The sequence below is a fragment of the Hyla sarda genome, chromosome 12 (assembly GCF_029499605.1).
Source record: "Hyla sarda isolate aHylSar1 chromosome 12, aHylSar1.hap1, whole genome shotgun sequence".
NCBI lineage: Eukaryota > Metazoa > Chordata > Amphibia > Anura > Hylidae > Hyla > Hyla sarda.
In genome coordinates, this window is record NC_079200.1 from 73123491 (window position 1) to 73148545 (window position 25055).

General features: G+C 43.3%; 1 long non-coding RNA gene across 1 annotated transcript in view; it reads right to left on the reverse strand.

Annotated features, from left to right (window-relative positions):
• The window catches only part of LOC130296842 (uncharacterized), a 36323-nt gene extending 15947 nt beyond the window's left edge, over positions 1 to 20376 (reverse strand). The window contains exons 1-2 of the long non-coding RNA XR_008849306.1: positions 20278 to 20376; positions 7738 to 7876 (exon numbers count right to left, since the gene is read on the reverse strand). This is a non-coding gene — a long non-coding RNA (uncharacterized LOC130296842). The remainder of the gene's footprint in view (positions 1 to 7737; positions 7877 to 20277) is intronic.
• Between the last annotated feature and the right edge of the window lie 4679 nt (positions 20377 to 25055).

Consider the following 25055-nt stretch of genomic DNA (forward strand, 5'->3'; position numbering starts at 1 on the left):
AGCACCAGGTTTATTATATAGCGTGAACCACTGTGATAAATCTGGCAAATTTTTCGACTCTCCAATCTTAATTTACCCCAACTAAGAATTAGACAAAAATCACCAAGAATTCAGTAACAAAGGGGGAGATTTACCAAAACCTGTGTAGAGGAAGCAGCAGCCGCCTGTAGCAGCCAATCAGATCGCTTCTTTCATTTTTTTAAAGAGGCCTGTGAAAAATAAAAGAAACAATCTGATTGGTTGCTATGGGCAACTGCACCTCTCTTTCTCTACATATGTTTTGATAAATCTCCCCCAATATCTACAAGATTTTGTGCAGATTTTCCATTGTGGATTTTGGTGCTTGAGTGCACTGTAGAAAATCCACCTCAATCCTGCTACTTGTGGCTGTAGAACATGGCAGGTAAAAAATGTATTGTCCTCTGTTATCAGCCAGATAAATTCACAAATTTTGTGTTTTACACGTGTATTTTGCAAGCATATGGGTTGCGCATTTTTTTTTAGGAATGCTGCCCAATACAATATGTACAATCACATTTCACGCCTGTAAAAATTTCACGTGTAAAAAAAAAAAATGAACTGTGCAATGTTTTCCCAAAAAATTCTATGTAATTCAACGGGAAACTTCCAACTTTTTAAGTGTAAAAAGTGTAAAATATACACCAACAATGTAAACACAGCCTTAAGGGACTTTTTCTTTTAAGCTGTGCATCCTGGAAATGATAGAGTTAAACTATCCAGGCTGCAACAGATGGGGCTCATTGATCTGTATCAGTATGGAGTTTTAACACTTTCCTTTCCAGAGCACACCACTTACGTATGGCCTGAGTATGCAGAGATTGAATGGGAAGGATCGCGAACAGGTGAGAGGGGAGGGAGGTTGTGTATTTTCATTTTTTTTTTTTAGTCAGTCCATTTGGTTGCTGGTATAGAAAGCCTTCGAGAAGGAAAGGGTTAAGGCTGCTCTGCATCGCTACGAGGCCACCACGCTGCATTTCTGCAAATCTGTGAAAAATCATAAAATGAGGAAGAGAAGGTTTGACTTTATCTGGAAAAATCCCATTCAGCCACAATGTAATTGGATTTTGCGGGTGGAAAATCCAGTTTTGGTGCCGCTCGGGTCATGTGAGGAGATGTCTGGGGACACTGGACCCATTTACTGCAAACAGGACGCACAGCGCAGGAGACGGTGACACTCTTGTGACTGGCAGCGAGGGCTGAGCAAATACACAGCTCATATGGGAATCACAAACAAAACCCATAGACTGTTTGTCTTACCTGCAGGATATTAGGGAAGAGGGGCACATCATCTGACCTGGGGAACACGTGACCCAACGCATGACATCCGCCTCTCCCAGACATTACATCTACATACAGGGATGATGATCTATTCTGTTTATATCACGCGACCCATATAGCACCAACATATTCTGCAATAACGTGCACAAAATCCCAATCTAATCTCGCACCATGTATCACTCCTATCATTCCTGATCCTATCAACTCCTAATCTAAAATCCCTAGCACACACAAGGTACAATCTAATCTCCCTATTTCACAACCAATATATCACTCTCATTATCCCTGTCCCCACGACCTGACAGTCTAATCTTCATATTACACACAATATATCACTCCCATCATCCCTGCTCCTATCAACTCCTAATCTAAGATCCCTTGCACACACAAGGTACACTATTATTCCCATCATCACTGATAGAGATGAGCGAATTTACAGTAAATTCGATTCGTCACGAACGTCTCGGCTTGGCAGTTGATGACTTTTCCTGCGTAAATTAGTTCAGCCTTCAGGTGCTCAGGTGGGCTGGAAAAGGTGGATACATTCCTAGGAAAGAGTCTCCTAGGACTGTATCCACCTTTTCCAGCCCATGGGAGCACCTGAAAGCTGAACTCATTTATGCAGGAAAAGTCATCAACTGCCGAGCCGAGAAGTTCGTGACGAATCGAATTTACTGTAAGTTCACTCATCTCTAATCACTGACCCTAGCAGCTCACAATCTAATCGCCCTATGTCTAGGGTTGCCACCTTTCTTGCAAAAATAAATAAAAATACTGTCCATGCTAATTTGCATAATTAATTATATATGCGTAAAATCACAGGATACATATATGCGGGGGAAATTTTGTCCTGTTCTGACCCCGTATGGGGGCTCATTTTTTTGTGCCCCAAGCTGTAGTTTTTAAAGGGGTACGCCGGTGAAAAAGAAATTTTTTTTAAATCAACTGGTGCTACAAAATGAAACAGATTTGTAAATTACTTCTATTTCAAAATCTTAATCCTTCCAGTACTTATCAGCTGCTTTATGCTCCAGAGGAAGTTTTATTTTTTTCTGGAGTTCTTTTCTGTCTGATCACAGTGCTCTCTGCTGACACCTCTGTCCATGTCAGGAACTGTCCAGAGCTGGAGAGGTTTGCTATGGGGATTTGCTCCTACTCTGGACAGTTCCTGACATGGACACAGGTGTCAGCAGAGAGCACTGTGGTCAGACAGAAAAATTATTCCAGAAAGAAATACAACTTCCTGTGAAGCATACAGCAGTTGATAAGTACTGGAAGGGTTAATATTTTTTAATAGAAGCCATTTACAAATCTGTTTACCTTTCTGGCACCAGTTGATTTAAAAAAAAATTTTTTTCCATCGGAGTACCCCTTTAACAGTACCATTTTATTTTGATCGTTTTTTTTTTTTTTTATTAAATTCGGAAGTTGCAGTTAGTTACTAACTAAAACTCCCAGCATGCCCTAATACAGCCTGTGGCTCAGTAGCTGCCCCAAAACAAAAACTACAACTCCCAGCATGTTGGACTATATAGTAGTATATAGTTTAGGTCAGTGTATTTCCCAACCAGGGGTGCCTCCAGCTGTTGCAATTCTACAACTCCCAGCATGCCCGGACAGCCGTTGGCTGTCCGGGCATGCTGGGAGTTGCAGTTTTGCAACAGCTGGAGGCGCTCTGGTTGGGAAAAAATTGCATAGTATATGGTGCAACATTACAGGAATTGGAGGATTGGTTAGATATAAAAATACCTGCAGGGAGGCCAAAATACTGGCCGTGCCGGTAAAATACCAGCCAGGCTTCAACCCTACCTATGTGACACAATTGATCCCAGGAGCTCACAATCAAATTTCCTTATTTTATGCACAATGTATCACTCTCATATTTCCCAGAAAGCAAGGGTGCAGCTCCACCTCCATGACATAACCGGATGAAGGGATTGGACAATGGAACCCCTTTCCTGCTCGGAGAGGGGTCACAACACTTCTCTTTCCTCCAACCTACCCTGTCTACCACCGCAGCTCCCCAACATGATCCCCCATTTCAGAAACACAGTTTTCCCCAAGTATCTGAGATGCTTCAGTCCTTATATAACAGGAGCAGAATTTGGGAACACAGAACCTGGACATGTCACCAGCTGTTGGCCTCTTTAGGTGGGTTTCCGACATGTGGGGTGGGGGATGCTTTGTAAGGGGGGGCAGTTTAATGACTGAATAAGAGGCAATTAGCCTGAGCTCCCGCTAATCGTGACTGAGGACCTCATCTTCTCTGCATGGAAACAATTAAGGTCAAGCAGCTATGGTGACAGAGGAAACCTAAAAAATACACTGCCCTAGAAGTCAGTGAATGACCTCCCCCCCCCCCCCCCTCGTCTTTCTTTCATCTGGGGTTCACATGCACCAATTTGCCTTCTCTTTGCTCTGATAACGACTTCCCTTTGCAATTTCCTTGAGGAACTGAGATTACAATAAACAGTGACTCCTAGCAGGACTAAGAACTTCTACCTGCCCCTATAACAGGTGAGTGGGCAATGATACAAATCCGTTCATTCATCTATTTACCAATCCACCCATCATTCATTTATCCATTGAACCAATAAATCATTCATATATTAATTCATGATTAATGTATCCAACTTAATAATCATTCATCTACCGTGCATTTATTCATCCATCCAGCCAACCAACCACCCACCCATTCATTTAGTCACCACCTTATTCAACCAACCATACATCCATCGGTTCATTCATGCATTCATTTATTCATCCATACATTAATACATTGTCCATATATTAATTCAGACATTTATTTACCTAATTCATTCCATCATTCATTCTCTCATCTGTTCATTTATCCACTTATCCCGTCATCCATGTATTTATCTTAATTCATTCATTCATTCATTCAGCCATCCAACCAACTGCTAATTCATACCTCCATGTGTTACATCTATCTATGTATTAATCTACCATATATTCATTCATCCATCCTACCATGCATATATTCAGTCATTCATTTATTTATCCATCTATTTATCTATCTATCTATCCATCCATTAGTTCATTCAATCATTCATTCCTTCTTTTGTCTGTTCATCTATACACTTATACATTTATCCCTATTTTTCTTTAGGTGCCCTCCCTTATGCACACATTTGGTCGACAGCTATTCCTCTCAAGTCCCCCATATACATACATGCTCGGCTCTGTCAAGTGTGAATGTGTTTTCAAATGGGAAAGGGGGAGGAGTTGCTGCTGGTAGCTGCTTATCTTCCATAAGAATGATCTGGCATATGGAAAACCAATAGATAGTCGGCTGGCCCCACCAATATCAGCTTGTTTGTACAAATTTCCTCTAATGCAATATTTTCCAACCTGTGGCTCTTGAGCTGTCACAAGGCATGCTGGGAAATGTACTTTTACAACATCTGGAGAGTCACAGATTGGCTGATCTAATGTGAATGGGCAACTTTACTGTACCGAGTGTACAGAAAAACCAATTCAACTATAACTTTTTCAAAAATTCTCTCTCTACAGTTCACAATGAAGATGTTGCCCTCACGTTGCATCAGCTGTGCCTACATCTATATCTATATGGTAAATCCTATTTAAATCAGACATAAAAGTGGGAAGAACATACAATGTCAAAACTATCCATGAATAGAACCCCTGTCACTTCATTTCACTGGAGGGTACAGACAAGATGCTTTCCGAAAGCAGCAGATAACTAGAGGCGGCCTGCGGTTTATTGACGCTGAGTCAACTTGACATCTGTCACCGTCCTCCTCCGATAAGACACGACTGACTGCACAGTGAGCACTGAGTTCTCAAGTCAATATCTTCATAGCACTCACAATAAGAAAAGATATACAAGAAAGAAGTCATCATAACTCCTATCATACTGTCTTCTTAAGATAACTGGTATCTCGGAAGATTGAAAGGTTGGAGGGTTCATAACTTTACATTTTCTTACCAAATTATTTTACCCCAAATATGAATCTGGCAGTGTTCATAGAGGAAACTCAGGAGATATTGTGCCTCTCTAGAGACCCAATTTCCATGGAACTTCAATGGAATACATTGAGTGAGCCAAAGTAGGTAGCATTAGGTAGCATAACCCCTATCCACCATAAGGTGATTTTAGTAGGTGAAAAAAGATAAAGATAAACCAGCAGAGTCTTGCAATTTTGGTTTATTCAGTATAAAATCAATACATCGACAGCGGTGGAGCAATACTGGACGCGTTTCGGACAGTAATCTGTCCTTTGTCACAGCTAACATGAAAAGTGATCAAAGTCTGTTTATATAGACACCACAGGTTGCAGAAAAAAAGCATGTACAGGTGAAATAAAATCAGGTAATTAAGACCATATGACCAATGTGGGTGGTACCAGACTCCAACATTCCCATACACTGTGTGTAAGCAGGGTGTTGCCGGTATGGGCAACTACTAGTTAAATTCAGTATACAACCCTGTTCACACTGTGTCAGAGGACTAATACAAAAATATGTGGAAATAAAACAAATAAAATCCTGATGTTCATCATCTAGAGTAAAACAAATTCTATGCATCAAACAGGTATTGGGGAGCGGAAAGAAACACTACAGTAATCTAGACTGGCATCTTTATTTTGTGAAATTCTCACAATGTATAATTTATAAACAACAAGAAAAACCATGTCTATGTGGCAAACTGAGATGGCTATGCCAACACCTAGCCTGCTGACGCAGAAAGACATACATAGAAGGAAAAACATGAATGATATAAGTATCGATGAGACTGTATGTTAGATCGATGTGGAGACCAACTACTCATAATAATATATAAATGTATAAGGAAAATACATGCATAGGTCGCCACAAGGACTAAACAGAAGCCTCTGAGGTAGTAGCCCCAATATCGATAATGTGTTTGTCATGTTTGTACTTTATACTGTCAGCCCATTTCGCCCCGTGTCGGTGGTCTACACCTGTATTTGGGTCATTCTAATCACCCACACGCAACGAAGTGGGAGGAGTGCACTCCTTGGCCACGATCATGTGATTGGCTGGCCAGGAGATGAGTACCCTATTTAAGATCTGTACATACACTGTTACCTTGCATGACTAAGGCCTGACGTTAGGGCCGAAACGCGTCACTTTGTCATGTCTTCCGTGTGCTGAAGCTGTTATTCAATAAAGAATCTGCGCTGGACATCCTTCTCGTTTGCAATCCCAAATCTTATGTATGAAGCTGTTTTATCATTGTTATGATCAGCAGCACCATAGAAAAAGTTCTAATGTAACTAGTTCATGCCACAACTATACTGGGACCCCTTTCTTTTATGGGCCCCTTAGCAGCTGAATGGGTTACCTCTATACAAATGACAATATCTTTAATATGTCCAGCCCTTGCTTGTGCCTGTCAGAAAGTTTTTATTAGGAGCGTCCTCCTTCAGTAACAGTGATGGCTGACGACTTTTTCTTGAAAATTACAGGTTGTAACATCCTCATCCCCTTTTACTGGTAGCATGGACAGCAACTAGGATCTTGTTTAAAGGGGCACTTCAGTGGAATTATTTTTTTTAAATAGACTGGTTCCAAAAAGTTAAACAGATTTGTAAATTACTTCTACTTAAAAATCTTAACCCTTCCAGTACTTATGAGCTGCTGTATGCTCCATAGGAAGTTCTTTTCTTTTTTAATTTCTTTCCAGTTTGACCACAGTGCTCTCTGCTGACACCTCTGTCCAGAGCAGGATAGGTTTGCTATGGGGATTTGTTCCTGCTCTGGACAGTTCTTGACATGAACAGAGGTGTCAGCAGAGAGCAGTGTGGTCAGACAGAAAAGAACTAAACAACTTTCTCTGTAGTATACAGCAGCTGATAAGTACTGGAAATATTGATATTTTTAAATAGAAGTAATTTATAAGTCTGTTTAACTTTCTGGCACCAGTTGATTTAAAAAAAAAGATGTTTTCAACTGGAGTTCCCCTTTCAGGCAGCAACTAAATAAAAATGTAAAATAATTGGGATGGAGGTAATGTTACATTTTGTAATGTATTTGTAATGTCTTACATTTTTATTATGAATGTATTTATTTAGTCATGTTATAGTTTATTTGATTTAAAACATATAAATACATGATATAAAAATTACAATACTAAATGAATGTATACAATTAATTATGCAGAGCTGTTTTAAAATGAATTTTGAAATATTTTAAGATTATTAACTCTATATTATTTAACTCTGTATTTTTTTTTGTCAATAGAAATAACCTTTACATGTCAAAACTAAAACCAGAAAAATATTCAAGACAAACAACATTTTTTTTCGAAAGTTGTAAATTGTGAGAGAATGTGTCAAGGAGAAGAGACCTGTCAAGATAAAATATACAATTAAAAGATAAGACATTCTGAAACAATTCACACATATTTTGAGTTAAAGCTGCCGCGCTTACCTGTATGTTTAGCCACAAATACACCTTTAGCCTCATTGGAGAGCTTTCACACCTGGAAAGCTATCCATCATGTTAATATATGTGAGCGGCCCAGAGATCAGAGGGGAACGCAGCAGCCGTGAAGATATTGAATGGGCATCTGTCAACAATACCTAAAATTGAGTATTTATCTTTAAATATTTAAGATTTTGACCTCAAGAAGTCAGAGGAGGAACATCATAGATGGAAAATAGGAGAAATTTTTCATAAAAACATTATCAAAATTTCAGGGAATCTTTTTTTTAAATTTAAATTAATGTAAAAAAAAACTGTAAAAAAAAAAAACAACAACAAAATGTTACAACTTTAACCTTGAAATTTACACTCCCTATAGCAGTGGGGGGGGGGGGGGGGGGGTCTAGGTGACCAAAAAACAGCAATTATGGCATTGGTAATTTATTATTTGACAGTGATCACTGTGTATGAAAAATAACATTTTATTTTATTTAACTAGGCCAGACATTTCTGGTTACTAATTATGTTTTTGCATTTTTTTTTTAAATGAATGAGAGTTGGGATTTCTTTTTTTACTTTTTAAACTTGTGATTAACCATTGTCCTTTTCTTTACTTATTCTTTTATTCCCACTAGGGGGCATGAACAGTGATTGCTTGGTAAGGTGTACAACAGCATTGTATTACATTTTAACGGCTCTCTTTTGGGGGGGGGTGTAGTAGAAGTATAAGATGCAGGTCTGGAGGCCCCCAGCAGCATGATCAGGTGACAGAGGGGTCTGCTATCAATAGCAGAGATTTGAGTCAACTCTGATCCTGGGCACTGCTAGTGGGTGTCAGCTATAACACACTATCGACACCTGCCGGGTGGGCTTAATAGGTAAAGATGGCCATATATTTTTGTTAGGGACACACTAATGTTCATGTGATCTATCATGCATTAGAGATGTGATTTATCCCGTATTGAATGTGTGATCTATCCCGCACTGGAGATGTGATCTATCAAGCACTGAAGATGTTATCTTTCCTTATCATGCACTGCAGATGTGATCTATCATGCACTGGAAATGCGATCTGTCATGCACTGGAGATGTGTGATCTATCCCGCACTGGAGATGTGATCTATCCTTATCATGCACTGCAGATGTGATCTATCATGCACTGGAAATGCGATCTGTCATGCACTGGAGATGTGATCTATCCCAAATTGTAGATATGATTTACAATGCATGGAAGATGAGATGTGATCTATCATGCACTGGAGATGTGATCTATCATGCACTGGAGCTAGCGGTCGTGTCTTGACCAGCAACCCATCTGCTGTCATTGACTGGTTAACACGGTCATCCACTTCTTCACAAGTGACATCTAACACCCCCAGTCAACAGTCGGTGGGTTCCTCAGACACAACCATCAGTTGGCATGGCCCAGGAGCAGTCCCTGTCCTCCAATTGCTTTTGTCCTATGCTGTTCCCTCCCCCATAGAAGTATCTAATGCTGTGGGTTCAGCTCCACTTTTTAGTCAGGACGGTCTACTAGAGGACAGTCAGCAGCTACTGCCCAGCCAAGAAGTGGAGGAGACATCCCTGGCTTCCTTCGCTAGGCGGGCAAGTAGCAATGAGGTGAGTGGCATGGTAGGTGGTGTTGGGAGCATTCAGGCTCCTGAAGCACGCACTGTTGAGGAACCTGAGGAGGACATCAGTGACATGCTGACACAACTCGATGATGATGAAGCCGATCACACTTGGGAGCCAAGTGCAGAAGGAGCTTCATCCTCATCAGGAAAAGAGGGTGGCAGGTTTCCCGTGAAGCAGCAGTTGAGCCATCAAGGTGGTAGCATGGTTGGGAGTCAGCATAGTGGCAGCAGTGGGAAGACTGGAGCCAAACGTGCCGGGAGTAGACTACCTGCTTCGCGGCAGCCTACCTTCCCGGGAGGTAGTGGAACAGGGGTCCCTGGAGACGGCGGCAGTAGCAGTCAGTCAGTGTGGACTGTTGGGGGGAAAATAAGCTACTCTACAGTGTGGCAGTTTTTCATCAAGCATCCGGAGGATGTTAACATGGCCACATGCAATTTAAAAAATATCTTTAATCTTTTCAATTGTGAGGCCCTTTGGTCTGGTCAGACTGCCGCCCCCTCCAGGCTGTGTCATTCTGTCACCATATGGTCTCCTCTTGCTGCTGCCATCTCCAGGCTGTGTCATTGTGCCACCATATGGTCTCCTTATGCTGTTGGTATCTTAAATTAAACTTTAAAAATTTTAATCTACCAAAAATCTTCAATTTACATTTTCCAAAATATCTTTAATCTTTTCTATTGTGAGGCCCTATGGTCTCGTCAGGCTGCTGCCATCTCTAGGCTCTGTCATTGTGCCGCCATGTGACTCCTTGTTATATTGGGTTTTGTAGTCATACCGTATTAGTTCAAAGTAAACGCTTTGAGCACTCGGGACATTCAACTTGTGAATCTAATCAAAATCTTCAATTTAAATTTAAAGAAATCAATGTAATCTTTTCAATTGTGAGGCCCTATGGCCGTTGACATCATATATTACCTTTGGAATTACCACAAGAATCCAATCAAACAGGTTGGAGCCATAACAATGAACCATAACTGATTAAATGAAACATTCACACTTTCACAGTTGGGGGGCCCTTAGAGGCAGGGGCTGGAGCAGGTTGTAGCTCGCCTGGCAGAGGACCACCAGTTCGATTTTAAGATACAAGTACAAGCTTTTTCACTGTAGCCACTTCTAGCTTTATGCGCCCCCAACGGAACAGAAGCTAAATGTGCTCCTCTCCAAGTTGCTGGCTGGGGCTGCAGTCCCTCCTTTTTGAAGTGGACACTCAGTCATGATCATGGGGGTGCGCTGAGAGGCAGGAACTGGGACAGGCAGCTCGATTTTAAGATAAAAGTACAAGCTTTTTAACTGCAACAACTAATACACTGCAGCATAATTTACACTATTGGAGCTGGAATTACCACGGCTGCTGGCACCAGACTTGCCCTCCAATGGGTTCTCAATAGAGATGAGTGAATCAAATCAGACTAATCAAATTTTTTAACGATTCACTCCTATCTAGTCGTCGTCGTCATATATTACCTCTGGAATTACCACAAGAATCCAATAAAACAGGTTGGAGCGATTACAATGAACCATACCTGATTAAATGAAATATTTGCAGTTCCACACAAAGTAAGACAGGGGGTGCTGAGAGGCAGGGGCTGGAACAGGTGGTAGCTTGCCCCGCTGCGGACCGCCAGCTCGATGCTTACTAGAATGGGTACTCAAAAAATGTAAATAAATTCAAATTAAATTATATAAAAATTACATTAAAAATCTATTTAATCTCTTCAATTTTGACGCCATATTGTCTCCCTGCTGCCACATCCAGACGCTCTGTGGCAGTGATTCTAATAGCGATGCCTGTAATCTGCATGGAATCCGATATGGAATTCGGAACTGCATCTATTCAGTAAATATACAATAGGGGGCTTTATCAAAAACTGTTGTTACGCCGAGCGCTCCGGGTCCCTGCTCCTCCCCGGAGCGCTCACGGCGTCTCTCTCCCTGCAGCACCCCGGTCAGACCCGCTGACCGGGAGCGCTGCACTGACATTGCCGGCGGGGATGCGATTCGCATAGCGGGACGCGCCCGCTCGCGAATCGCATCCCAAGTCACTTACCCGTCCTGGTCCCCGGCTGTCATGTGCTGGCGCGCGCGGCTCCGCTCTCTAGGGCGCGCGCGCGCGCGCGCGCCAGCTCTCTGAGACTTAAAGGGCCAGTGCACCAATGATTGGTGCCTGGCCCAATTAGCCTAATTAGCTTCCACCTGCTCCCTGGCTATATCACCTCACTTCCCCTGCACTTCCTTGCCGGATCTTGTTGCCTTGTGCCAGTGAAAGCGTTTAGTGTTGTCCAAGCCTGTGTTACCTGATCTCCTGCTATCCATTTTTGACTACGAACCTTGCCGCCTGCCCCGACCTTCTGTCCCACGCCTGCTCAGCAGTCAGCGAGGTTGAGCCGTTGCTAGTGGATACGACCTGGTTGCTACCGCCGCAGCAAGACCATCCCGCTTTGCGGTGGGCTCTGGTGAACACCAGTAGCCTCTTAGAACCGGTCCACCGGCACGGTCCACGCCAATCCCTCGCTGACACAGTGGATCCACAACCAGCTAGCCGAATCGTGACAGTAGATCCGGCCATGGATCCCGCTGAGGTGCCGCTGCCAAGTCTCGCTGACCTTACCACGGTGGTCGCTCAGCAATCGCAGCAAATTGCCCAACAAGGACAGCAGCTGTCGCAGTTGACCGCCACGTTACAGCAACTTCTGCCTCTGCTACAGCAGCAACCATCTCCTCCGCCAGCTCCTGCACCTCCTCCGCAGCGAGTGGCCGCTCCTAGCCTCCGCTTGTCCCTGCCGGACAAATTTGATGGGGACTCTAGACTCTGCCGTGGATTTTTGTCTCAATGTTCCCTGCATATGGAGATGTTGTCGGACCTATTTCCTACAGAACGGTCTAAGGTGGCGTTCGTAGTGAGCCTTCTTTCTGGAAAGGCCTTGTCTTGGGCCACACCGCTCTGGGACCGCAATGATCCTGCCACAGCCACAGTCCAGTCCTTCTTCGCTGAAGTCCGTAGTGTCTTCGAGGAACCAGCCCGAGCTTCTTCTGCCAAGACTGCCCTGCTGAACCTGGTCCAGGGTAATTCTTCAGTAGGCGAGTACGCCATCCAATTTCGTACTCTCGCTTCCGAATTATCTTGGAATAACGAGGCTCTCTGCGCGACCTTTAAAAAAGGCCTATCCAGTAACATCAAGGATGTGCTGGCCGCGCTAGAGATTCCTGCCAACCTGCAAGAACTTATCCATTTGGCCACCCGCATTGACATGCGTTTTTCTGAGAGACACCAGGAGCTCTGCCAGGAAAAAGACCTAGATCTCTGGGCACCTCTCTCACAGTATCCTTTGCAATCTACGCCTGTGCCTCCCGCCGAGGAGGCCATGCAAGTGGATCGGTCTCGCCTGACCCAGGAAGAGAGGAATCGCCATAGGGAAGAAAATCTTTGTCTGTACTGTGCCAGTACCGAACATTTCTTGGTGGATTGCCCTATTTGTCCTCCACGTCTAGGAAACGCACGCACCCAGCTCACGTGGGTGTGGCATCTCTTGGTTCGAAGTCTGCTTCTCCACGTCTCACGGTGCCCGTGCGGATTTCTCCTTCTGCCAACTCCTCCCTCTCAGCCGTGGCCTGCTTGGACTCTGGTGCCTCTGGGAATTTTATTCTGGATTCTTTGGTGAATAAGTTCTGCATCCCGGTGACCCGTCTCGTCAAGCCGCTCTACATTTCCGCGGTCAACGGAGTTAGATTGAATTGCACCGTGCGTTACCGCACAAAACCCCTCTTAATGTGCATTGGACCCCACCATGAAAGGATTGAATTTTTCGTCCTTCCCAACTGCACCTCTGAGGTCCTCCTCGGTCTGCCATGGCTCCAGCTTCATTCTCCCACCCTTGACTGGACCACCGGGGAGATCAAGAATTGGGGCTCTGCTTGCCACAAATGCCTCTCCTCTCCTCCCAGTCCCGTCAGGCAAGCCTCAGTGCCTCCTCCTACACCTGGTCTCCCCAAGGCTTATCAGGACTGTGCCTTGCCTCCTCTTGGCCCCCGTCCTGGTGACACCCTGCCCCGTGCCAAGCTTCACCCTCTGCCCTCCCTCCCCATTCCCACTCCTGCTGTACTGCCTGCCTTTGAGGAAACCCTACTATCACTCCCGGTGTCCTCGTCCCATGTGAAGCAGTTGCCGGACAAAAAAAGGGGGAGACCTAAGGGGGGGGTACTGTTACGCCGAGCGCTCCGGGTCCCTGCTCCTCCCCGGAGCGCTCACGGCGTCTCTCTCCCTGCAGCGCCCCGGTCAGACCCGCTGACCGGGAGCGCTGCACTGACATTGCCGGCGGGGATGCGATTCGCATAGCGGGACGCGCCCGCTCGCGAGTCGCATCCCAAGTCACTTACCCGTCCTGGTCCCCGGCTGTCATGTGCTGGCGCGCGCGGCTCCGCTCTCTAGGGCGCGCGCGCCAGCTCTCTGACACTTAAAGGGCCAGTGCACCAATGATTGGTGCCTGGCCCAATTAGCCTAATTAGCTTCCACCTGCTCCCTGGCTATATCACCTCACTTCTCCTGCACTTCCTTGCCGGATCTTGTTGCCTTGTGCCAGTGAAAGCGTTTAGTGTTGTCCAAGCCTGTGTTACCTGATCTCCTGCTATCCATTTTTGACTACGAACCTTGCCGCCTGCCCCGACCTTCTGCTACGTCTGACCTTGCCTCTGCCTAGTCCTTCTGTCCCACGCCTGCTCATCAGTCAGCGAGGTTGAGCCGTTGCTAGTGGATACGACCTAGTTGCTACCGCCGCAGCAAGACCATCCCGCTTTGCGGCGGGATCTGGTGAACACCAGTAGCCTCTTAGAACCGGTCCACCGGCACGGTCCACGCCAATCCCTCGCTGACACAGTGGATCCACAACCAGCTAGCCGAATCGTGACAACTGTGCAGTGGACAAGTGGAGCAGTTGCCCATAGCAACAAATCAAAGTGCTTCTTTAATTTTTTTAGAGGCCTATGTGCAACTGCATCACTATTTCTGTGCACAGGCATTAATACATCTCTCCCAACTTCTCTCTGTCAGTAGATGTGCTCCACCTCCTACTAATACCTAAATAACTTCCTCCCTTGTATACAGTTTGACTCCACAGAAACATAAAAGAGGTCAGCTGATAGATCAGAGATGATAGACACATGACAATAATGCTGCCCATCCGAAAAAATTTATCGATTAAATCTGAATGCAATTTCATTATTCTTGGCAGAAATTTAACAAGAATATTTCAATGTATGCGTTATTAGACAGTTGTTGTTTTCATCATTTTATTTTTCTACATCATTCGGATGTTCATAATTTTGTCATTCTTATTCATATTGTCTATTTGGATTATCTTTTTTGTCTGAATATATCATTTTTTTTCCTTCATACTTCCAGATGGTTCTGAATGGCCCTATATGTGAAAGATAGCATAAAATAAATAAATCTTCTGGATATAAACTGGAAAACCAAAATAGCTAGTTCTGCCAGGAGTACAGATATTCTAAATTCCCTACTGAGGAGCCAACCCTGGTATATGATGTTATTGTAGGCGAAAGCTTGAGATCTAGTGATCTCCAGTCAGTGTGTTTTAATATAAGAATAGTGAAGGAGTCACACCACACAAAAACAAAAGTTTTAGATTAAAAAAAAAAAAGACTTTTCAAAAATGAGATTAGTTATAAATGAGTCCCTATCAGACTGGAATGGATCACATGGAGTCCAGGAGAAATGGGACTACTTATAAGACTCATTATTGAAGGCAACAGAAAATAGCATTAGACTTGTCAGTAAAAGCAGAAAAAGGAAGAGACCACTGTGATACTCAGCAGAAGTGGCCAAAATCATAAAAAACTAAAAGCTAGCATTTAGTAATTATAAAAAAATAAATAAATTAAAAAAACAATGAAAAGCAATGAAGATAAGGAAATCTACAAGATTAGGCAGAAAGAGGCCAAGCAAGTTATAAGAACTTCTAAAGCGCAGGCAGAAGAAAAACTAGCTGAAGCAGAAGAAGAAATCTAAACAAGGAATAACTAAATTAAAAACAAAGAAAGGAAGGTATGTAGAAGAGAAAAAAGGGCTAGTCAACTGCCTTAATGAATACTTCTGTTCAGTTTTTACAGAAGAAAAAGAAGAAAAAGGACCTCAATTAGGAAGGAAGACTAATGAATTGTTTGATGCATGTGTCTTTATAGAGGAAGAGATTCTACGTTTACTGTTTAAAGTGAAGACAAATAGGTCACAGGGGCCTGATGGGATACACCCAAAATAATTAAAAGAGCTTAGTGGTGAGCTAGCACCAGATTTATTTAACCAATCACTCGTCACAGGATTCATCCCGGAAGATTGGAAATGAGCAAATGTCGTGCCCATTCACAAGAAAGGTAGTATGGAGGAATCAAGCAACTATAGGCCAGTAAGTCTGACATCAATAGTGGGGAAATTAATGGAAACCCTACTAAAGGATAGGATTGTAGAACATCTAAAATGCCATGGATTGCAAGATGAAAAACAACATGGGTTTACTTCAGAGAGATCATGTCAAACAAATCTTATAGATTTTTTTGACTGGGTGACTAAAATAATAGATGGCGGAGGAGCAGTAGACATTGCATGTCTAGATTTTAGTAAGGCTTTTGACACTGTCCCACACAGAAGACTTATCAATAAACTACAGTCATTGAGCTTGGACTCCCATATTGTTGAGTGGATTAGACAGTGTCTGAATGACAGACAACAGAGGGTTGTAGTCAATGGAGAATATTCAGAGCAAGGTCTTGTTACCAGTGGGGTACCTCAGGGATCTGTACTGGGACCAATTTTGTTTAATATCTTCATTAGTGATATTGCAAAAGGTCTCGATGGTAAGGTGTGTCTTTTTGCTGATGACACAAAAATATGTAACAGGGTTGATGTTCCTGGAAGGATACGCCAAATGGAAAAGGATTTAGGAAAAGTTGAAGAATGAACAGAACTCTGGCAACTGAAATTGAATGTGGATAAGTGCAAGATAATGCACCTGGGGTATAAAAACCATTGGGCAGAATAGAGAATATTTGACACAGCCCTGACCTCCGCATCTGAGGAGAGGGATTTAGGAGTAATTATTTCAGAAGACTTAAAGGTAGGAAGACAATGTAATAGAGCAGCAGGAAACGCTAGCAGAATGCTTGGATGTATATGGAGAGGTATAAGCAGTAGAAAGAGAGAAGTGCTCATGCCGCTGTACAGAACACTGGCGAGGCCTCACTTGGAGTATTGTGCGCAGTACTGGAGACTGTATCTCCAAAAGGATATAGATACTCTAGAGAGAGTACAGAGAAGAGCTACTAAACTAGTACATGGATTGCAGGATAAAACGTACCAGAAAAGGTTAAAGGACCTTAACATGTATAGCTTGGAAGAAAGAAGAGACAGAGGGGATATCATAGAAACTTTTAAATAAATAAACGGAATCAACACAGTAAAGGAGGAGAGCGTATTTAAAAGAAGAAAAAAACTACCACAAGAGGACAAAGGTTTCTGCAGTAATATCAGGAAGTATTACTTTACTGAGAGAGTAGTGGATGCATGGAATAGCCTTCCTAAAGAAGTGGTATGGGATAAGCATAAGGCTATCCTTATGGGCCAGGGACTATTGATAGAATTCAGATTATGGGGCAGTCTAGTTCTTATCTGCCGACACATTCTATGTTTCTATAATGTACAGAAACTACTAAAATTAACAAAAATCTATTTGTAATGAAGTGAATTGTACATGTCTAAAACTGGCCATTTCCTGGTCCCAATGAGCAAGCTGCATAAAGGGTTAGAAAAGATAAGGCAACTAAGATATTAGGTAACCAGAAATTAAAAAGCTCTCAATACTGCCCCTAGTGGGAAAAAAAGCCTTAATACATTTCTAATGGTAGTAATACTGATATGGATAAATGTGGGAAGTAAAAATTAAATGTCAATTTCCATTTGCATTCCAACCTTTTAAAACCAACATTTTTATATTTTTATTACTCTCGTATTTTTTTTCCATATTTATAAATGTCATTTTGCTCATATTTGAAAACACCCAGGAAGTTCACAACAAATCCCAGAATCCCCTCCGTAAAACATTAGACTAGATAAAATGTAGATAAATATTTATAGGCTGCGGAACATTCCATAAAGTGGGGGAGGGGGGAGGGTTTAAAACGATTAAACCAATTTTTTTTCCTTTTTGCTAAACAACTTCCTTAAGGGGGAAAGGTCAGGCTAATCAGTGAGAAATGAAATGCAGCTGTGGAGAAAGATTCTTCTTAGAGAAAATACTTAGAACCTAAGTAAACGTCTAATTGCCTCCTCGCTCTCTGTTTCCACAATAGCAATTTTATTTGGAGCCAGTTAGATAATGAGTTTCGGAAGTGTCCGGAATTTACATATATTATTATGGTGTCTATTGCTTTAACTAAGGGGACTTGACCATCAAGAATTAAATTCTTATTTGTTTTATGCCTAATAATAAATACAATTAATTTGTCTGTACGTGATAAAAAAAATCCACTAAATGTTTGTCTTTTTTCTTCTTATTCGCCATGCTTCTTTTATAACCTGCAGGTGTCACTGTTGCTGGGGATTATGTCTCTGACTAAAGGTAACCTTACACCTTAGATAGTCAGCCAATGAGATCGTTGTATGCTCAGCTTGTCACATTTTCTAAATCTGGAAAGAGAAATGAGCCACTTCCAGACACTTCTGTCCTCTTCAGACCCCTCTAGAATTCTCTCTACCACTCCTAAATTCTCTGTCCTCTTGCAGACACTTCTGTCCCGCTCCAGGCATCTCTGTTCCCTGTGGGTTATCTTGTCTGCCCAATATTTAATAGTCCCTGGCCCTATCTTATATGAAGGATAGCCTTCTGTCCTCCTCCAGACTCCTGTTCCTATCTAGACTCTACCAGACCCCACTTCTGTCCCCTCTAGACCCCAATGCCCCCCTCCAACACTTTGGTCCCCCTCCAGGCACTTTTTTCCTTTTCCAGACACCTTTGTCCCCCTCCAGATACTTAGATACTTCTGTCCTCCTCAAGAAACCTCTGTCCCCTCTAGACCTCTCATTCCCTCTGTTCTTTAGATTTATGTCCCTGTCTAGACTGTACCAGAATCTACTTCTGTCCCCTCCAGACCCCAATGTCCCCCCCCCCACCAGACAATTTTGTCCACTTCAGTCACCTATGTTCCCTCTAGACCTCTTTCCCCAACCAGACTTTTTTTTCCTCTGCCCTCCTTCAAATTAATTTGTCTACCTTTAGGGGAAGCTAAAATCCTCTGTCCACCTCCAGATTTTTTTCTCCAAAAATACTATTTCAGAAAGCTCTGTCCACTCCCAGACAACTTCCTCCCCATCTTTCTGTCCCCTCCTACTTTCCTGAGATAGGGTAAACCTTTACCTTTTGTCTTCTACTGGGATCTGGTGTTGTGAAAATAAATTTCCCACATGATCCATACATGGTGGTGTGGTGTCACAGCACAAAAGGCTGTCCTGTGGGCTGCGGATCTCCTTGGGCATGCCTGGTGTGCGTGTGTTGGGCCCACTTTGAAGCTGTCTGTTATATTTAATATGTTCAAGCACTTTATTATGTTTACCACATGCACTGTATAATATGTTGACTGTGTACTATGCCTTTAAGAGTGAGGAGCAGTGTAAACCAGGTGACTGTCTTCCCAAAGGGAACCCCTAAATTGTTCAGTATGTAGTGTAGGGGGGGGGGGGGGGGGAGTTGCCCCAGTTCAGTTGAGAGTTGTACAGTGTGCTGAGCAATAGTGTGGAAAGGAGGTGAAGTCATGTGTGGAAAAACCTGAGGCAAGCCTAACAAAATATCTTCTAAATTCAGCCCGCCATTCTGCAAGTGTTCCCTTGTGCACCGGAAAGTCAAACTCTGGCGGTGAAAGTAATTGGACCTTGTCAGAACCCTAGTCTGCGTGGGAAATCTACAGTCTCAAATCTCAAATCATTATTATTCAAGGTGGTGAAAAGCACCATAAGTCCAAGTAAGGCAACAGAGCTCCGAAAGGGTTACACTGCATCTCTTCTACTCTGCTCCATACTGTGTGTGTACTACCATCTGCACCTGCTCAGTAAAAGGCAGTTATCCATACCCGACGTTGATGTGTTTAACCCCCCCCCCCCCGTGTCTGGCCTAGGAAAACCATATAAGGCGTATATAGGCTAACGGTGCCCTAGCGTCATGAAGTGATATGAATTTCTTGCACCCCCATATCACCACAGTGGTACATGTATCCCTCATTACTAAATCGTTGTTTGGTGCCAAAACTTTTAGGAAATAGAGTTTGGTCTATGGGCCCCACAATACAGATTCATATAATAGAGACTGGAAATTCACCCTTGAGGCCTGGCCTCACAACTGAAAAGATTTTTTTAATTTAAATTGAAGATTCACAATTTTAATGTCCCGGGTGCCCAAAGCATTTACTTTAATACTGTATTTGTATATGACCACAAAGCCCAATATAATAAGGAGATCACATGGTGCACAATGACAGAGCCTAGAGGTGGCAGCAGCCCAACGAGACCATAGGGCCTAACAATTGAAAAGATTAAAGCATTTTTTTTTTTATTAAATTGAAGATTTTAAATAGATTATTGTATATACTCGAGTATAAGCCGAGTTTTTCAGCTGAAAACACCCCCCTATGCTTATACTCGGGTGAACTCTCCACCTGTCAATCCCTTCTCAGTGGTCTTCAACCTGCAGACCTCCAGATGTTGCAAAACTACAACTCCCAGCATGCATGGAAAGCCATCGGCTGTCCGGGCATGCTGGGAGTTGTAGTTTTGAAACATCTGGAGGTCCGCAGGTTGAAGACCACTGCGGCCTTCGTCATCATCCAGACCCCCCCCCCCTTTAGTTTTCTACTCACCTCCCCTCGGTGGGAAGGAAGGGTGAGCTGGTCCGGGCCATCTATGCTGCAGGGACCGTCCGGTGGGAGGGTTAGTCATTCCGGGCTGTCCATCTTCACCGAGGGGGGGCCCTCTTCTCCGCTCCGGGCCCGGCCCCGGACTAGTGACGTTGCCTTGACGATGACGCACAGGTTCGTCCCTGCGCATGAATGTTCCTGTGCGTCGTCGTCAAGGCAACATCACTAGTCCGGGGCCGGGACCGGAGCGGAGAAGAGGGCCCCCCGGTGAAGATGGATAGCCTGGAATGACTAACCCTCCCACCGGACGGTCCCTGCAGCATAGATGGCCCGGACCAGCTCACCCTTCCTTCCCACCGAGGGGAGGTGAGTAGAAAACTAAAGGGGGGTCTGGATGATGACGAAGGCCGCAGTGGTCTTCAACCTGCGGACCTTCAGATGTTTCAAAACTACAACTCCCACCATGCCTGGACAGCCGATGGCTGTCTGGGCATGCTGGGAGTTGTAGTTTTGCAACATCTGGAGGTCCGCAGGTTGAAGACCACTGGATTGACAGGCGGTGATGATGAAGGGGGGGTGGGATGATGACAGGGGGATGATGGCAGGCGGTGATGATGAAGGGGGTGTGTGAAATGATGGCAGTGGGGTGATGATAAGGGGGGATGATGACAGGCGGTAATGATGACAGGCGGTGATGATGAAGGGGGGATGATGAAGGGGGAAGGGGGGGATGATGACAGGGTAATGATGATGGGGGTGTTAATGACAGGGCTCTGGATGATGACAGGGGGGATGATGACATGGGGGATGATGTATTTCCCACCCTAGGCTTATAGTCGAGTCAATAACTTTTCCTGGGTCTTTGGGGTGAAATTAGGGGCCTCGGCTTATATTCGAGTCGGCTTATACGGTAACATTTTAAAAGTAAAATTTAATGTGCCAACAGCAGGAGGAGACCATATAGTGGCAGAATGACCCAGCCTGGAGGTGGCAGCAGCCTGACGAGACCATAGGGCCTCACAATTGAAAAGATTAAAGATATATTTTTTTAATTAAATTGAAGATTTTAAGTAGATTAACATTTAAAGTTTAATTTAATGGGCCAACAGCATGAGGAGACCATATGGTGACAGAATGACACAGCCCGGAGGTGACAGCAGCATGAGGAGACCATATAGTGGCAGAATGACCCAGCCTGGAGGTGGCAGTAGCCTGACAAGACCATAGGGCTTCACAATTTAAAATATTAACCTCTAAAGGACGCAGGGCGTACCTGCACCCCTGCGCCCGGTCCCGGTATATCACGCTGTGACCCTGCATCATACCAGGTCAGTCCCGGCGGCTAATGAAAGCCGGGGCCCTTGGCTAATAGCGTGCGGCACTGATCGTTGTGCCATGCACTATTAACCCTTTAGACGCGGCGTTCAAAGTTGATCGCCGCATCTAAAATGAAAATGAAAGCTTCCCGGCAGCTCAGTCGGGCTGAACGGGACCATTGCAGTGAAATCGCAATGTCTTGATCAGCTAGAACGCAAGCAGAGGTCCCCTCACCTGTCTCCATCGTGTCCGATCGGCGATTGATTGCTCCAAGCCTGAAATCCAGGCTTGATCAATCGACCACCAATAACACTGATCTTTGCCATGTCAATGCACGGCAATGATCTGTGTTGCAGATCAGTGTGTGCAGTGTAATAGCCACTAGTGTTGAGCTATAACACTGCAAAAAAAAAAGTGTGAAAAAAAAAAAAGTTAATAAAGATCATTAATAAAAGTAAGAATCACCCCCCTTTTTCCATTTAAAAAAAAAAAACCTGTGAAAATAAAAATAAACATTTGTGGTATCACCGTGTGCGGAAATGTCCGAACTATAAAAATATATCATTAATTAAACCGCACGGTCAATGGTGTACGCCCCAAAAAAATTCCAAAGTCCAAAATTGCGTATTTTTGGTCACTTTTTATATAATGAAAAAATGAATAAAAAGCGATCAAAAAGCCTGATCAATATAAAAATGGTACAGCTAAAAACTTCAGATCACGGCGCAAAAAATGAGTCCTCATACCGTCCCGTATGCAGAAATTTAAAAAGTTTTATAGGGGTCAGAAGATGACAATTTTAAACGTATAAATTTTCCTGCATGTAGTTATGATATTTTTTAGAAGTACAACAAAATCAAACCTATATAACCTATATAAACCTATATAACCTATATAAACCTATATAGTTTATCATTTTAACCGTATGAACCTATAGAATAAAGATAAGATATCATTTTCACAGACAAATGTACTGCGTAGAAACGGAAACCCCAAAAATTTACAAATTTTCTTCAATTTTGTTGCACATTGAATTTTTTTTCCCACTTCGCTGTGGATATTTTGGTAAAATGACTGATGTCACTGCAAAGTAGAATTGGTGGCGCAAAAAATAAGCAGTAATGTGGAATTTTAGGTGCAAAACTGAAAGCGTTCTAAGTTTTAGAAGGTGATGAGGAAAAAATGAAAATGGAAAAACCCTGCATCCTTAACCCCTTGGGGACGGAGAGTTTTCCAGTTTATGCACTTTCTTTTTTTTCTCCTTACCTTTTAAAAATCATAACCCTTTCAATTTTGCAGCTAAAAATCCATAAAAATGGCACCTTATCTTTCGGTAAAAATGATACTTTATCTTTATTCTGTAGGTCCATACAGGTAAAGCTGTTTTTCTGTGCAACAAACACACTGCTTTATCTCTCTCTGCACTAAAACGCTCTCTCTGAAATAAAACGCTGGAATGGCTGGCCGCAAGATGGCTGCTGATTATATAGGGCTGTGACATCACAGGGGTGACTGGCTGCTGATAGGCTGCATCCTGCATGTGATTCAGGGTCATCCCACCTACCTGCCTTCCCGCCTTCCCAGGATTCCTTGCCCCATGTCCTCACATGTGGAGCCGCCATTTTAGATGCCCTGGAGCCTGGACCGCACTAAATGGAGTTTAATGAAGTGATTTGTTTTATCAAATCGCGGCAATATTCAGATTCCTTACAAATCAAATTTTTCCTGAAATGCGTAATGAATTAGGATTCGTCAGATTCGATTCGCTCATCCCTAATGGCTGTGTACAAGAGGCTCAAACAAGACATTGAGAAAATAAGTAAATTCCAAGACAAATAGATGACCTAAAATTACATAATAAATGGATGAAACCTTTATCTAAATATTGCACAATTTTAAAAATTTTCTTTAAATATTTTGTGAATAAAATGTTACACATTATTCATTTTTTGCTTTTATCAGTATTATGAAACTGATGTGTTTTAATACCACATTATAATTTAAAAAAAGTAAAAAGAAATTATATATATGCACTGTATGCACAAATATAACAACATATAACAAAATAAAATAGAAGAAAAAAAAGTCCCCTATGTTCTGGGCTTACAGGCCTTTTATTGTATTCTTGGTGTGAGCTTGGATATCAGGGAGCAGTGTGGCCCCAGGGATCCTTTTGGTTGAGAAAAATCATACAATTCAGTTGGTTAAATGAAATAGACAAAAATAGACACTTGTCACAATGATTTAATTCACTTCACAAAAAAAAAGTTTAAGCAAATATTTCTAAAATATTGTCGGAGTGAGGTTTGTGTGTCAGTCAAGTGACTTCTTCGGGGAATTCTGCAGACGCTTGGGGCTATGTTCTCATCGAAGATGCACCTGATTCTATTTCACTTTTGTTTTATTTTTATTTTTCAGCAAACAGAATGAATATAAAATCCTAATGTGTTGTGCTCGACTCCTAAAGATTTTGTCTGTACTACCTCCTGTCCACAATTTATTGTATCATGAATGGTCCTTTTACTCTTTTGCTCATGTTTGAGAACTCATAGTAAAAAAAGGGGGTTGGGATTATAGAAATGTATACAATATTTACTAAAAACAACATAGTAGGAAATTGATGGAGGTTGTCGATGTTTGTTGCCATGCTTGTTGCAATGCAAAGTTGTGTTGAATCGATCCTTTGGGTATCAGTTGAGACCTTTGTCCACAGACCACGGTTGAACAGATATACATATAATAGAGAGTTATGAGATAGATAAATAGTAGGGATGTCCCGATACCGATACTAGTATCGGTATCAGGGCCGATACCAGGTATCAGCATGGTATCGGGGACTCGTCTAATGTCCCCGATACCAAATCTGATACCTGGTGTAGTGCTTTGCTGCGCCGTCTTCCGGTTCGCATCCCTGCCGAAGCCCTATTCTCATCACTGCCGCTGCCCCGTTCTGCCGTCCGCATTATGGCGTCTTATGGAGAAGCATGTGACATACACGTCACTCTGCTTCCTCCGTAGCGTTACGCTGTGCGCAGTGATGTGACGTGTATGTCACATGCTCCTCCATAAGACGCCATAATGCGGATGGCAGAACGGGGCAGCGGCAGTGAGCAACTACAAAGGGAGGGGGGGTAGGTCTTGCTGGCTACAAAGGGGGACTGCTATCTACAGGGGGGTCCTGCTGGCTACAAAGGGAGACTGCTATCTACAGAGGGGTCCTGCTGGCTACAAAGGGGGACTGCTATCTACAGGGGGTCCTGCTTGCTACAAAGGGGGACTGCTATCTACACAGGGATTCTGCTTGCTACAAAGGGTACAAAGGGGACTGCTGTCTACAGGGCATGTCCTGCTGACTACAAAGGGGGGCTTCTGTCTACAGGTGGTTATCCTGCTGGCTACAAGGGGGACTGCTAACTTCAGGGGGGTCCTGCTGGCTACAAAGTGGGACTGCTATCTACAGGGGG